The sequence below is a fragment of the Euprymna scolopes genome, chromosome 5 (genome assembly GCF_053919585.1).
Source record: "Euprymna scolopes isolate OS-2025 chromosome 5, ASM5391958v1, whole genome shotgun sequence".
Classification (NCBI taxonomy): domain Eukaryota; kingdom Metazoa; phylum Mollusca; class Cephalopoda; order Sepiida; family Sepiolidae; genus Euprymna; species Euprymna scolopes.
Genome location: NC_136486.1, coordinates 109,363,326 through 109,379,908, shown reverse-complemented (window position 1 = coordinate 109,379,908; position 16,583 = coordinate 109,363,326). Strand labels below are relative to the sequence as shown.

Below are 16,583 nucleotides of genomic sequence, written 5' to 3'. Positions count from 1 at the left end.
GTTTCAGACAGCTGCCAGCATTTATCGTGAACTACATGCCTATCATGACATCAAAGCGTCTCGTAAAACAGTATCAAGACGCCTGAATGAAATTGGCCTGTTTGCGAGATCACCAGCTAAGAAACCGTTGATAAACAAGAAGAACAAGAAACTCAGATTAAGCTTTGCTCAAGAGCATGTGTTGTGGATAGATGATCAGTGGCGAAATGTATTTTTTTTTCTGATGAAAGTAAGTTTAATGTATATGGATCTGACAGGAAGAAATTTATAAGGATGTTTGCTGGCGAAAGACTTAATTAAAATTGCACGAAGAAAACGGTTAATTTTGGTGAGGGTAACGTAATGGTGTTTGGAATGATTTCTTGGGGAAGAACGACGGATCTTGTTCGTCTAAACACCAGAATTAATGGAACAATATAGAAGAACTTAAGAGATCATGTCATCCCAATACTTCGAAATTCTGAGTGTGAAAAAAACAATTTTAATGCAGGATAACGCTGCCTGCCACGAGGCTAAACATGTAATGGAATTTTTGAACGAACAAAATGTGGATGTTTTGGATTGTCCTCCTAAAAGTCCAGACATGAACCCCATTGAAAACTTATCCTTATTTGGGGAGCTGTGTAAGTGCAAGAAACTCTATCAATACTGAAGATTTGTGGCTAAAACTTCAAGAGGAATGGGCGAAAGTTCACGTTATTAATGTCGCCATCTCATTCAATTAGAAGTAGTAGAAGGTGGGTTGCAGTTATAGATAAATAAAGGCTTGTTCACTAGATATTAAATGTGGGCCCACCAATTTTGGTATTTGGATGTTTTAATGTTATTATTTTTAAATTTATTTTCTTTGTCACACTCTAATTTAAAAAAAATCAAAATGCTCATAACTTTTTCTATGCTTTATAATGAAGTGTAATTAATACAGTGTATCAACATAAGAGATACGTTAAATGTGTGTAAGTTTAGTTGTAATCGCCCCCCCCCCCGAATGTTCTGGAGAAATTGAAAAAAATCTAAACTGTCCCAAATTTTTGGCCGCTAGTATATATATATATATATATATATATATATATATATATATATATATATATATATATATATATATATAGAAGGCTCCTTCAGTCTTAGACAGACTAAGGATACCCACGAAGGGTTGCCTGCGCGTGAAATTTTTGTGGCAGGAGGTGCTCAATCTCCAACCACATATCTCCTGGGACGACATTGTTAAATACCAGTGGTAAGTAAAGTAAAGAATGACTGGAAACAAATGCCGAGATAAGCGGAGAGCACATACAGCGCCTAGAATTTCCAAATAGTCACCTATCTGATACTAACCAGGCTCAACGTTGCTTAACTTCGGTGATCTGATGAGAACTGGCGTGTCAACGCGATTTTGCCGTGTATATATATATATATATATATATATATATATATATATATATATATATATATATATATATATACTTATATTACTGGGTGATTATAGAGGTGGTGTTTTGGGTCATCATCATGGTGTTAGTCGTATGAATGGTAATGCTCTTCTTTTGTTATCACTTTGTAGAGATTTTACCTGTGTATTACAAACACGGTATTCCGACAGAAAAATTTCCATAAGATTACATGGATGCAGCCTCGTTCAAGGGATTGGCACTTGATTGATTACATCATCACCAAAAGACGTGACATTAAAGACTTTCATATCACTCGTTCATTCCGTACAAGTTGTTATCTTTCATGCTTTACTTCGAAGTATTTCCAACACAGACGAATGAAACGCTTCTCTGTCCCCAAACAAATTCACGCCCTTCCGTTAAAGAACACCGTTCAACAAGCGCCACTGTCGGCCAGCCTTGATCATTCGTAACATTTTGTTGAAATAACTGATGATATTGAATCTTCATGGAACTCATTACGTGACGTAACGAGCACATCTGCATTGGAAGTTGTGAGCTTACTTGTCCGTAAGAATGAGGACTGGTTTGATGATCAAAATGCTGAGGCACAGGATTTGATGAACGAGATGTACAAGGCTCACAAAACTTGGATTGAGGATAAAAAAGAAGAAAGAATACAAAAACAAGGTCCAGAAAACACTACGGCAGATGGTGGTCGTCACATCACAAATCAGTGAAAGAAGCGTTTGATAGGAAAGACTTGAACGCCTTTTATGAAAGTATTAAGAAATTTTGGGGGCCACACGAATTTTATGTTTCTCCCATATCCGCAAGTGATGGCAAACTACTGACTAATAGAGCGGATATTTTTGAATCGCTGGAAGGAGCACTTTGAAGCAGTTCTAAACAATGCTTCCACAACTGACAGAGAAATAATTTCACCTATTACTGAGTGACCTAAAATTCCTGAACTCTCTTTCCTTCTTGCATTACATGAGGTATTCGTTGCTATCAAGCAAATTTCTTCAGGCAAAAAGTCTGGGAAAGACGTCTTACCTCCTGAAGTTTTTAAGTTCAGTGGTCAGAAACTAGTGAAGAAGCTACATTGTCTCTTTGTGAGGATTTGTCAAACTGGAAATGTACCTCAGGATTTCAAATATGCATTAATTCAACACTTGTATAAAAACATTAATTAATTCAACACTTGTATAAAAACATTAATTAATTCAACACTTGTATAAAAACATTAATTAATTCAACACTTGTATAAAAACATTAATTAATTCCACACTTGTATAAAAACATTAATTAATTCAACACTTGTATAAAAACATTAATTAATTAAACACTTGTATAAAAACAAAGGCAACAGAAAAATGTGAGACAACTATCGTGGCATTTCACTTTTTATCAATTGCAAGGAAGATCTTGGCCAGACTCATTCTCAACAGAATAATCAAAAACCTTATTGGCGATATCTACCCTGAATCTCAGTGCGGTCTCTGTGCTGGTCGCGGTACTGTTGATATGATTTTTTCCCCTCCGCCGGTTACCGAGAAAGTTTGCGAGAAGAACGAGGAGCTGTATATAGTCTTCATTGAATTTACAAAGGTCTTTGACACAATCAACCGTGCAGCATTCTGGAAGGTTTTGAAAAGGCTGGGCATACCTAACAACATGCTGAATGTACTTAGATAGAATGGCCATTTTGGGAGTGCGTAGTGTTGTGGATCCTGGCTTGAATGAGATATAGACGAGAAAGAATAATAATAATAATAATAATAATAATAATAATAATAATAATAATAATAATAATAATAATAATAATAATAATGTAATTCATGTTTTATTATAATAATGCTATCCATGAAGATTTTAAAATTTCTAAACTAAAATTAAAAATACGAATCATAAAATTGAATGTGGAAGTCAACAAAGGTTCTCTGTAAAGGTTACCGTTTTATTCATTTATAAATATGAGTACTGATTGTACCCTTATCAAGAAATGATAACTCCATCATACACTGGGAGCATTATAAATATTCAAATACTGCTGTATGCTTTGCATGGAAAATAAACGATGGTTTTTGCGAATTTATACGAGTCTCTTCCCTGTATTCAACGCTCTTCATATAATATAAAAGCATATATATATATATATATATATATATATATATATATATATATATATATATATATATATATATATATGATGAAAATAATGGAAATAGTACTCCGACAAAATAGAGAAATAAAAAGGAAACAAATCGTATTATGTGTTCATCAACGTTTCGTCTTTATTTCGAAGTCTCGAAATAAAGACGAAACGTTGATGAACAAATAATACGGTTTGTTTCCTTTTTATTTCTCTCTCTCTCTCTCTCTCTCTCTCTCTCTCTCTCTCTCTCTCTATATATATATATATATATATATATATATATATATATATATATATATATATATATATATATATATATATTAGATTTCGAAGCCAGTTTGGAACTATATCAAGACAAAAGTGCTCTGAGCGGTGGCTCCCAAGATTTCACATTATTCAAGGAGTAGTGATCACAGGGTAGACAACTTATATAGTTATTCAAGGAGAAGTAATCGCAGAGGGACCACACATGATTTATTTGTTGCTGTTGTTTTTTTAGATTTTGTTGTGTGTTTTTTATTATTATTTTTTGTCTTGCGTATTTTTCTCACATCGAGTTGTCTTCAAATATTTATTACTACCTTTGTTTTTTTATTTGTTTTGGAGGAAGGGGGTCTGTTTCGTTTTGTTTCTATATCTTTTTAATCGTCTTTCCTCTATGGCCACCTGGGTATCTGTTCTTTTATATTAATATTTACGAGCAGTTTGTAATCGTATTGTGTCATGGTGAGTTTTCTTGGGTAGTTTTTTTTTTTTTTTTTTTTTTTTTTTCGTAATTCGTCCTCGGTTTCTTGGGAATTTTGGTTTGGTGGAAATACTTCGTGGGTGGGGGATTTTCGCCGTGACCGGATCGTCATTCATTGATAAAACACATGAAGACAATCGCAAAACACACACATGCACATACACACACACACACACATACACATATATATATATATATATATATATATTAAAAAAAAATAATAGGCGGAAGTTTCTCGAGAGCTCTTTCGGCTATCATCTCGTCAGGAGAAAATCGATAGCAACCTAAATAATATTGTGTCGAAAAATAAAGAGTTCTAATGGGGAACTTATTAAATGTGCCAAAAGTACGGGGACATTAATTAAATTTATTTACGTTTAAAAACGGTTAAAATATTGGAACAACGAGGGAGAAAAAAAAGCGGGAGAAAAATTTCAATTCTCTTTGGGGAACTTTAAATTTTTTCTCCCGCTTTTTTTTTTTTTTTCTCCCTCGTTGGGCCAATATTTTAATCGTTTTTAAACGTAAATAAATTTAATTATTGTCCCCGTACTTTTGGCACATTTAATAAGTTCCCCATTAGAACTCTATTTTTCGACACAATATTATTTAGGTTGCTATCGATTTTCTCCTGACGAGATGATAGCCGAAAGATCTATTGAGAAAGTTCCACCTATCACTTTTTTTAAAACTATATATAAATTCTGTACCTCTAAACATTTATATATATATATATATATATATATATATATATATATATATATATATATATATATGTATATATATATATATGTATATATATATGTATATATATATATATGTATATATATATATGTATATATATATATATATATATATATATATATATATATATATATACGACATGTATAAATATGTATATACATGACGAAACGTTGATGAACACATAATACGGTTTGTTCCTTTTTATTTCTCTATTTTGTCGGAATACTATTTCCATTATTCTCATCACATGTATATGTGTATGCATGGCATCTATAAATATGTATACATACATGACTTATATATGTGCCTGTGTGTTTTTCAATGAAAACATTCCATATTTCCTGCAAAGCACTTTTATCTACCAACAATTGTTTCCGTCCATTTCGCGGAAATTTAATTTCATAATATACAAAATATTATCAATGTTCATAAATAGGTTTCATCAGTGCAGGGAAAGCATCAATTCAGGTTGAATAAAATCAAATACATCCAAATTTCATTTAACAACATTCATACTTATTCTGCTGTAGTACCCGTGTTCTTCCTAATGCTTACACAGAAATAATATAATATAATATAATACAATATAATATAATTAACAGGGAGAACCGACCTTGCGCAGCAGGATTTTATGAGCCTTCACCCTTCTATATTTTACTGTCATTGAAATCGATGAAATTAGTCTTGAACTCTGTCAAGGCAGGATAAAATGCTTCGGGCAACTCCTTCGCATATGTGGCAACAGTACTTCATTTTAGGTCGTATTTTGTTATTATACATCAGAGGACTTTGTCGGAAGTGAGATGCCGTCTGGAGCGGTAAAAGGACGCGATAATTTTTCTAGCGACATTAGCAACACATTTGATGTAATAATCCAATTTCAGGTCAGGGGTTCAGGTCAGTCCCAAAAGCTTGTCGAAGCAGGGTGCTGCTTTGAGACAAGAGGCACTCATATCAATTGTGTCCATGTGGGAGTCCGAGCATTGGTGGTGCAAAACACAGACCAAACTTTATAGAGATAGAGATATCTAATATTATATTGTCCACACTCTGTCGGTCAGAGAAAGCGGGGAGAGAGAAAGGAAAAAGTCAAAAAGGAAAATGACAGAGTTCTCTCACAACTTTTAATTTCTAATAAGACATCATTCATAAAGGCTAAAAGCAACTCGATTGTAAGGGTTAATGGGATGAGTGGATTGTCTGTTTGCTGGTGAAGAATATGAAAAGGTTGAAAATGCTATGAACGAATTCTTACCACTTACGAGAACGGTTTACGATTCATGACAAGAATTTGTTGGCATTTGACTTGAAGACGGCCAAGTCTAAGCTTGCAGAGAAACAGTCCCGTAATAACATGTTCTATGGACGTGAATTTGGTTGTGCTTCTAAGTATCGTAGTATTCTGGTTCAGCTCCTTGCATACTAGTTACCTCCTCCCGACGAGGATTCGATGTGACACAAGGCGGGTTTAATGTGGAGATATTCAGCTTCCATCAAAAAAGTGTTATCCTGCATGAGACAAAAAGTACAAAAAAAAAAACGTTCGAGTTGAGAAATATCTCTCTTCCTTCAACTAAAGACAAAACAGATACTACACTGCGATTCCGATACTGAAATAATTGTTTCCTCTGACTGCCTCGTGAAATAAAACTCGTTAGTATCTAATTTCTCACCCTCTCGCTTTCGAGATTTAGCCCTTGTCGATAGCAATTTTCGGTGAGATCTATAACGCAATATAATTTTACAGTCTAGCACCCATCAAGTTATAATAACATAGACAGTGTAACGTAGTCGTTATCCACATTTTAATACCTACCAGACGTAGTGTACCAAAGTCTCGCAAAGAAACCAAGAATATAAAAATTCGACACTAGTTTTTTTTTTTTTTTTTTTTTTTCTTTTAGTTAAAAAAGTTACTACTGGTTGTTTCCACACCAAGTCACCTGGCACGTATTTCCCAAGCCAGCTACAATATAATCGCACGAATTTTTCCACTCAGGGTCAATTAACAGCTTCTTAATCTGCAATTATAACCAGTTTTTATGTGTATAGTTTGTTCTACGATATACGGTCGTCCGAAAATCTTGTTAAAAGTTCGAAGGATAAATGATTCCTACATCTTGTTTAAAAGTTCCTGTCGTCCGCCACGTAGTTACAAAAAGCTCTGCAGTGTCAATACGCGTTTTGTCTCCTCCCGCGTCGACAAGTGCGTTTTTTTACTCTCGCGTCGACAAACGCTTCTCTCTCTCTCTCTCTCTCTCTCTCTCTCTCTCTCTCTCTCTCTCTCTCTGCCTTTTTCCTCTTCTCCTCCTCCGATCCCACTGTGGGATCAAGCTTGCACCACTGATTGTTACAGCAATGCTCAAATGCTTATCAACGTTCATAATATATATATATACTCAAAGACTATCTTGCAGAAACATGTAAACATTCTGCATTTCTATAACAAAATAGACAAATGGCTGGACATACTTAAAATTAGGCTATTTATTATTTGTTTCAAAACTTAGTTCGACACAGCAATAAATTTTACAGTTACAATAATTATAGTTAAATTAATTGTTGAATCATTAAGTCATAATGGCCACCTTTCTGTTTTGTTTTGTTTTTTATTCCGCCTGAATTGATTGGAATTGATTACAAATTGCATTGTTGTGATAACTAAACGTACGCATTCGTGAACTGAATGTTTCATATCTTTGTTGCCGATATTCACGGTGTGAGACGCTAAGAAATCAACTCCTGTCATGGACGTGCGTCAGAGGCAGAGATGTATTATATAATTCCTGACAGACGTGCATTGAGAATGGTGGTGACTATGTAGAAAAATAAATTCTGGAACACAAATAGTCGTCCGTTTTAATAGCACTCACATCTTCGTAGCTCTTTAACTTTTTGGAGTTAAAAATCGGAGGCTTTACTTTTGGAACGACACTCGTATGAGAAAGTGCGCTCCGGTCACGCATGCACAGCCATCCTTCATCACTACAAAAACTGCGTTGAGAATGGTGATTACTATGTAGAAGAATAAATTCTGGAGTACAATAGGTCGCTCGGTTAAATGATAACATTCTCGTTTATGTAGCTCTTCAACTTTTTGAGTTAAACAAACGGGGAGGTTTTATTTTTTGAACGACCTTCATATGACAATGCGCATTTCGGATGTTCATGCACAGTTATCGTTCATGGCTGGCAAAAGCGTATTGAGAATGGTGGTGACTATGTGGAAAAATAAATTTGTGCGCACAAAAGGTCGCTCATATTTATGGTGTCATTCTCGTCTTTCTGGCGCTTCAACTTTTGAGTGAAAAAAAATAGGAGACTTTACTTTTGGAATGGCCTGCAAAGCGCGCTCCGGACGCCCATACACAGCCATCGTTCATTGCTGGGAAAAGAGCATTTAGAATAGTAATGACTGTGTAGAATATAAATTCTGAAGCATAAAAGGTCGATTGTTCTAATGATTAAAAAAAAGGAGACTTTTATTCTGAAAAGACCCTCGTAAGCACGTTCCGGACGCCCATGCGCAACAATCGTTCATAGCTGGCAAACATGCATTGAGAATGATAATGACTGTGTAGATAAATAAATTCTGGAGCAAAATATGTCGCTCGTTTTAATATGTAGTAATACTTCCGTCTTCATAGTTCTTCGATTTTATTTTTAGTTAAAAAATAATCGGTTGTTTTATTTTAGAATAACCCTAGTATTTTAACTCGTAAAGATTTTAATGTTCAGACCGTAATTTGGAACTGTTATATTGCTCGTGTCTAAATAGGGGCTGAAGAGAAAGCATTCAAACTTTATTTTGGTTTGTTTTTAAACGTAATGATCGCAATAGGAAAGGTTCTATTTCTTGTATTCAAATGTATAGAGAAAATTATTATTATTATTATTATTATTATTATTATTATTATTATTATTATTATTATTTTGATTGACCTGAATTGTTAAGAAATTATTTCCATTTCGTATTGCTTTATTACTAGCTGGACCTGCAGAAATTCAACAGGGGACTCATTAATATGTAATATATTGATGTTGGCATTCTGTGAATGTTCAGTGTAAATGGAGATGCTCTGATATTATTGTAGCCTTTTTGTTAAAACTTCAAAAGTATTTATTTAAGCTAGCACGAACGCCCGGCAAAGCCCGGTCGTAAAGTATGCTTAAATATGATATTTTAATTTTTGTAGATATATATATAAAACTTAAGTTCCTTCAGCAATAATCGAAACCGAAACCAAAAATTATGAAGAATTCTTGATAAAATTATTTATAAAAAAATAGATGACTTAAGTGCCATCAGCTATAATCGAAACTGAAACCAAAACTTATGTAGAATTCTTGGTAAAATTATTTATAGCAATAAATGGAAGTGCAAAACAATTAAACGACGCAGATGTAAGCGTGACACAGGAAATGGAAATAACACACACGCTATCGTATTTATATATAGATTGTTACATAACTTCGTTCCAGTAAATATGCGTTGTTGTTCAGGGAGATTCTTTTTTTTTCGGTGTTCTCGACTACAACCACGTATCCAAATCCTCGAGGCCCTGTCGGTGGGGCATTAGAATACGCCGACTGTCCCCCTACAGAGGGTAAAAGTTCCTCAGTGAGGGTCCTGGATATTACCTTAAACTATATCCAGTGGTGAGGGCCCCAGCTTGTGGGCTTTGGGGAGTGTGGAGCCACCCTTTAATTACCATTGCTCCCAGGTCCACTCTGACCCGGAGTGGTAGTACCTGTTAGGGTCCAAACTATGGGTTAAATAGAAACCGACGTGAAAACAAATATATTCTATTAAAAGAAAAATTTCTTCAAAATCTTTGGATTCGACATTAAATAACCTAAAAAGGATTGATATGCCATAAAACAAAAACAACCAACCAAATCCTCGACTAATTTCTTTTTTAAAACATAGTTGATTAGACTAGTAGACTCATCAACCGAACAAGCAGTCGTGACTCATGCGTCCCTCGTTATTTCGAGCGATAATACATATTGTAGATGTCGATGCTTAGGGTTCACTGAACACAATTTGCAATTTTACTCAAAACCCACTTCGTAATATTAGTGTATAAGTGACCAGAAAGATCCGAAAGGATTGGAACTGGGCATAGTTGATTTGATTTTCCTAATTGCATAAATTACAGACTTATTCAACGAATTATTTTCTCCAACGTTTTGGAATGCATTATTATCATTCCTATATTTTCTTATCCAAATAATATAATCGATTTTAATCATCGATTATCGTAGTTTTACTTTTTTAAAATTAACTATGACATATAATCAAAATCATAACAAGCCCGAAGACAAGATATAACAGCATGCCAAAAGATAGACTGACTAAACTAGTCATACTAGCATCCATATTCGTTTAATTAAAACTAGTCATACTAGCATACATATTCGTTTAATTAAAACTAGTCATACTAGCATACATATTCGTTTAATTAAATCTATTCATACTAGCATACATATTTGTTTAATTAAAACGCTCTCGAAAGCTGTGAATTGTTTCTTTTCGTAACATTCTTAGTAATTATTTTAATTTTGACTAAAATAAGTTTCTTTATTATCGGAATTTAACGATTTGTTACTTGCATTCAACGAATCGTTTCACGTAAAGTTTTTAGAGAGTATTGTTATTATTCTTATATTTTTATAAGTTCTTTCTTTATACGTATTACTTTTCCACCATCCAATAGAATAAATACGTAAAATCCAGTAATGTTGAGAGCTCAGTATGAATTAAAATATGGCGTTAAGAATGGGACGATTCCACTCGTGGTCTACGGACTAAACTTACTTTCTTTCTTTTGCATATCGCTATGCCTTTAATGTTTTATCTTTAACAAGTGGATATTTTTTACGAAATTTCAGATTTTCATGTCTTTTACACTTTTCCAACTCGTTTTTAAATTACCTTTGTTTTTTGAACCAAGGAAAAAAAATGCATATTATATTTTTTGATGAACTAATATAAAGTCTCTAGTGATTTGTTTGGTGTATGCCATTCCATGAAACACGTGTACGAAGCAGTAATTTTTCCAATACGAATGTGAATTTAGTGTATATTCCTTTGATTTTAAAATGTTTTATAAAGTTATATATGCTCTGAAAATATAAATTCATTTTCTTTGAGTTAAATAAACCGTATATATTATATATATATATATATATATTATATATATGTTATACATACATATATATATATATATATATACATTATAAAACTCAAATGACCTTGTAACGAGTGATGTAACCCACTTTCCGGTTTACGACATCCGGTTGCGCATGCGCGCATAAACATTAACCCATAACAACGTAAACAAATAAAAACAAATCGCTTCTTTTGAAGATTTTGACCTGCGCACTGAAATATTAACGTTATTATTTCGAAATTATTTAACATGGTAAGAGTGGGGTGTTTTGCAACTATTATTTATTACAACTATACTGTCGCTATTTTCTTACAACTAAACAACTTTAACCCGCCGACAAACATAAGAACAATTGTAGTAAAGCCAAAACTACTAATACTACTCTCTATCCGTCCCTTTTCCTTCCTTCCTTCTTTTTTATTTTTTGTTTACATTTCTAGATACAAAATAGTTGTGTGAGAACGGTGAATTTGTTGACACATTTACTAATATGTTTTAATATTAGTTTTATTTTGTTTTATTTATTTAGGTTTTATTTTTTTTTTTGCTTTAGATTTTATTAATTATTTTTTTAGACTTTAAGTTTCTATAACTTGATTGAAGGATTTCAATATGGGGTTTTTCATTCTAATATTTCTCATCGGTAGGTTCATGTGCGTTTTTGCTGCTAACTGATTTGCGACATTCGATTCGTAGGAAAATCATGTTTAATTTTCGATTTTTGAGCGATTATTCCGAATAATAGGTAACTTTACACGAATAGGGACGATTATTTTTTTCATGTTTGAGTGATCCGTCCGTGATTTTCATTTTAATATACTTTCATAGAAATGTTTCTGTTATGTAAAAAACAAACTATTTTCTTTACGTCACAAGTGTCACGCTCATACATGAATTCCATAGCTAATATAGCATACTGACTTAACAACGGGTCACGGGTAGTGTCTAGTATATATATATATATATATATATATATATATATATATATATATATATATATATATATATATATATATACTTGCAGTTTAGCTCGGCTTTGCTCGGGCCCTATGTACTGTTCATAACTTGCCCTCAAATTTTCGACTCAAACCGATTAAAAGGCTTGCTCCATGTCTGAATACCCTTTATGTAAAATTTCAAATGTTTAGACCAGAAATTGGCTGAGTAATTTGGTGGGGATCGCAGAAGTCAAATTTTTTAATAATTTTTTTTTTTTAAGTTTAGTCAGTCTATCTTTTCGCATGCTGTTATATCTTGTCTTCGGTGACAATATATAACAGCATGCCAATAGATAGTCTGATTGAACTTGAAACAAATTTTATAATGAAGCTAAATAAGGAATATCTGCGTTACTCACGACTAAAATGCTAGTTCTATTTTCGTGTCTTTAACTTCTTCCCTCCCCCTATTTTTGCTTAGGACAATACTGTTTTACGGGCAAAACCTTTGTCAAATTATTGTCAATACTTATTGCCAATTTCAATAAAATGAACACCGCTTCCGAAACGACCGTACACTCAAGTTGATCTTTGTTGTTTTTTTTTTTCCTTTTGAAACTGATTTTTAATTCACAATTATGAATCGTTTTACTCAATAGTAATATAGGATACCTATACCTATTGAGCTAATTATATATCTACAGTACAATCGACACTGTTTCTTTTAAAAGTATTAATACATTTACTAATGCATTAAAATAAGCTCTGCTCTTTAGACTCCAGGTCTAATTCCCTCTATAAAATATTATATATATATATATATATATATATATATATATATATATATATATATATATATATATATATATATATATATATGAATGATATTATTTTGCTTCTCATTGTTTGTTTGAGTTGTTTTTGGTAATTATAACTAGTTCACGTACCTAAAGATACCAAAGCGAAGACTGCCAGACGAATGATTCAAACAGCGTGTTAAGAATGGTTTTCTAATTTAGAAACACGAGGAAAAGGATCAATTCACGTTGACATAACGTATTGAAAGTTATTTTCTGTTTCAAGATTTTTTTTCTCGATTTAATAAATTTCACGCTTTCATTGAAACTTGTCTTTGACGGCTAATCACTTCGGTAATCACTTCAGCCTTATACGGGTCCTTGCGTAATCTACCGGAAGATACCGACACAATTCGCCGGGGATCTGAAAAGTATATTTATATCAAAAATAGTGTTAAATAGAGGTTTTTAAACACTCTACTAAATTGTTAATCCTGGAATGTTAATAATTCTAAACCTTTAATGGACATTTCAGAAATGTAATTCAGTTTTGTTTTTTTGTCTTTTTTTTCAAAGGGGTTACCACATATCAAAGCCCGAAAGCCACTCGAGGATAAGAGTTAATGTTTGTGGTGAACATTTGGTATAATTAGATTATTTATGAGGACGGTTTTATAAAAACTTTGTGTTGGACTTAAAAACGACTATATTGTAGTTAGCTTGAAGGCGGGCCAGGAACAGAGTTCCACAAGCGGGCAGTTCTAGGAAAGAATCTTTATTCATTGAATCCACTTTAGGTTTGGGCGCCGATAGAGAATGGAGGAAATAGTGATTTTGGCCAGACAAATGTTTATTGATGAAAGACTAACAAAAGAGGAACATAGATTAGTCGAATATTTGCCATGAAAATAGCGATAGAGTAGAGACCGGATCGCAATGTCTCTTCGGTGGGAAGGCGGTTGCAGAGAAGAGAAAAGGGCATCGCGTTCTAGATTACGAAGTCCTTTTTTGAACTCTGTCAAAGCAGGACAGGGCGCGTCGAGCAGCTCCTGTCCAGATGTGGGAACAGTACTTAATCCTAGGACGAGCTTGGCTCTTATACAGGTAGAGAATTGAAACAACAGTAAGGTTGGACTACTGGAGCGATAGAATGATCCAACCATTTTTCCAGCGACTTTGGCTACGGATTTGATGTATCCGCTCCGTTTCAGATCAGAAGTGAAGATCAGACCAAGAAGCTTGTTTAAATATGGAACGTCCTGAAGGCCAAAGCCGTTCATTTCAATAGGAGTCACATATGGGCCAGAGCGTTGATGATGGGAAGAGAAAAGCTTGGTTTTAGATGTCTTAAAATTTACCAGCCTCCTTTTCCCCATTGTACCACGTGGCCAAGATCAGGGGAAAGAGAATCAGAGAGAGATATTGGCAATTTCCGGCCTTTGAAGGGTGAACATAAATGGTAGTGTCGTCAGCATAAATGTCCACGAATGATCTAAGAATGTGATTTGGGAGATCATCGATGAAGATGTTTACAACATAAATGAGCTTCGAAATGAGTATCAACTTTATAACCAATTTTATAGTTATAAATTCAATACACATTGTTTGATTAGATGAATTTTTTTCTTTTTTGTTTCTTTCTTTTCATTTTTCACTTTCTGCATTTTCTTTTTGATATCTTAAAAAAAATTTATTTTTATGTATTTCTATCTCTTCACTATTTTTTATTGTCTTTATTTTGACGTTTAGGAAAATATCTGCACATTTAAAATGTGTGTTTACGAAAATCGAGGAAATACGAATCTTCTAGTAAAATAGTTAGAGATATGTAAAGAATCGGAATCGGTAATTGTATCGAAATCGGGAATTTAGTACAGAATCGGTAATTGTATCCGAATCAGGAAAATATTGGAATCGTCCCATCACTAATTGTCTCATTCAATCTGTTCTTCAATCTGCTCCTCTTCTCTCCCTCTCATTATATTTGTTCCTCTCTCTCTCTCTCTCTCTCTCTCTCTCTCTCTCTCTCTCTCTCTCTTTCTTTATTCTATTTCTCTTTTTCTCCTTTTCATTGCTTCTTCTCATTTACTATTCTTTCATATTTGTCTTTCTATCTTTTTTCCTTTCCGCTTCTTCCCTTTCTTTCTTATATGTTTCTTCACACTTCTCCTTATCTCTCTTTTTCGATTCATGTTCTTATCTCTTTCTACATTTCCCTATTCCTTCTCTTCCTCCTCCTCCTCCTTATTTTCTTCTATTTCTTTTTTGCCTCGCTTGGTTTCTATATAATTATCCTTTCCCTCGTCCCTCTTTCTTCATCTTTGTCATCTCCTACTTCTTATCTCATTCTCTCCTTTCTCTTTTCTCGGGGGGTGTATGATTAACAATGATTACGGTCATGCATTTTCGAATTGACCACGGAAAATACAAATCCTACCAAATCTACCAGAATTGTCCTAAAAGTAAAGCCTCCTATTTTTTTTAAACTAAATAGGTTGAAGAGCTACAGAGACGAATTTAGTTGTTTTCTTTTACATAGGAGCCACCACTTTTAATGCAATTTTATCAGGGATTCAATGGCGTATCTCTGATTCTAACGCACGAGGGTTGATTTATTAAAGTATCACAATGTCAATATCTACAACAAAGATCAAACTTTCAGGTCATGATTACACAAGTCCAGTCATCATAACAATGCGATTTGCAATCCCCTCTGATACTTTCGGGTGGAATAAAAGTATAGGAGGCATTACTTGTGGAACTCGCCTCGTATTAGAGTCAAGTACGTACTAATACTGTTGGAAAAATTATGAATTTATAATTTCTTGTCAGCTGTAGGTAAAAAGAGCAACTTGGATTCAATTGGATGTTTGCAATAAATCGTTTATGATAGCTACAATAGTTCAGTATTTGAGATATCGTAAAACAAGAAAATAAAGTCGATTGCACTAATCTATTTCTTTTTCTGTTATCTTTCTCTCTGTCGTTTATCTCCTTTTTATCCTCTCCCCTACCCTCTCTCCCTCTCCCCCTCTCTATCTCTCTCTTTCTTATATCTTTCCTTTTCTTTTGTTTTTTCTTTGTTTTAATCATTTTTCTTCCTCTCTTGTTGTTGCTATTGTTGTTGTTGTTGTTGTTCTTCTTCTTCTTCTTCTTCTTCTTCTTCTTTCCTCCGCTTATTTCCTATATTTCTATTCGCTTTCTTTTCTCCCCTCCCCAGACACGCAATCATCTTTGATCCTTTTCAGCATTTTTTTTTATTTCCTTATGTTTTGTTTTCTTATTCTATCTTTATTCTTCTCTTTTTCCTTCTTCTTTTTCTTCTTCTTTCCTCCACTCATGAATGCGTGTGAGGAAACTTCTCAACCTATATACTCAACGATTTTTTGATCTACAAGTTTGAAATGTGGTATATAGGGTATTCTGGCACGCGGAAAACTGTTTAATGGATTTCATCCGAAAAAAGGGCTGCTAAGGTATGAACATAGAAAGATTAGTACTTGGGGAGGTCATATGATTTTTATTTATTCGTCAACTGTTTTATGGGTGTTCAAAAAACTTTCTAAAGACGTGGCAAGTTGGTCTAATAGTTATCGTACTTCACTCATTGTCTTTAGGTTTGGGTTTCGAT

The 16,583-nt window shown here is 33.5% G+C and overlaps 1 pseudogene; it reads right to left on the bottom strand.

Annotated features, from left to right (window-relative positions):
* Positions 1 to 1,287: 1,287 nt before the first annotated feature.
* On the bottom strand, positions 1,288 to 1,404 carry LOC145277346 (5S ribosomal RNA; annotated as a pseudogene).
* Positions 1,405 to 16,583: the final 15,179 nt, after the last annotated feature.